The 721-nt window shown below is 33.1% G+C and overlaps 1 pseudogene across 1 annotated transcript; it reads left to right on the top strand.

Annotated features, from left to right (window-relative positions):
• On the top strand, window positions 1-512 carry LOC309814600 (chromobox protein homolog 3-like; annotated as a pseudogene). The gene has a single exon. The product of its transcript is annotated as a chromobox protein homolog 3-like (transcript).
• Window positions 513-721: the final 209 nt, after the last annotated feature.

The raw sequence follows: 721 nt of genomic DNA on the forward strand, positions 1-721 counted from the left end.
ATGGGAAAGAAACAGAATAGAAAAGAGTAAAATGAGTCAAAGAGGTAGAGCCTGAAGGTTTTGTGATGGAAGAAATATTGGACTGATGTGTAGTGAATGGGAAGGTGGTGTATATCCTTCAGCGGAAGAGATTTACAGGTGCTAACAATACTTGAAAACTGGAAGAAAATTCAGATTGTTCAAAGTTAAAGTATTTCTTAATTCTGAAAAAGCTGGTAAAGAAAAAGATGGCACAAAAGTAAAATCTTTATCTGACAGTGAATCTGATGACAGGAAATCAAAGAAGAAAAGAGATTCTGCTTTGCCAAGATGCTTTGCCAGTGGTCTTGATCCTGAGTAAATAACTGTGTTACACACAGCAGTGGATGATTAATATTTCTCATGAAATGGAAAGATGCAGATGAAGCAGACTCAGTGCTGTAGAAGAGGCAAACATGAAGTGTTGTCAAATTTTAATTGCTTTTTACAAAGGGAGACAAACTTGGCATTCTTGTCTAGAAGATGATCAATAATTGTTTACATACATACAAAAATCTGGTCTTAGTTTATGACTTATTAGTATGAAAAATAGCTACATTCTAATGAAAATCAAGTTTGATGTGTTCATTTTGAGTAGTATTAAGGGAATTGTTGAGTTGTTCCTGTTTTTATTTTTTTTCTATCAAAAGCACTGGTTACTCTGAATAAATAAAACTTTCTGTAGTTGCTTCATTTATCAGAA

This window comes from Mesoplodon mirus (genome assembly GCF_964341445.2).
Source record: "Mesoplodon mirus genome assembly, chromosome: 13".
NCBI lineage: Eukaryota > Metazoa > Chordata > Mammalia > Artiodactyla > Ziphiidae > Mesoplodon > Mesoplodon mirus.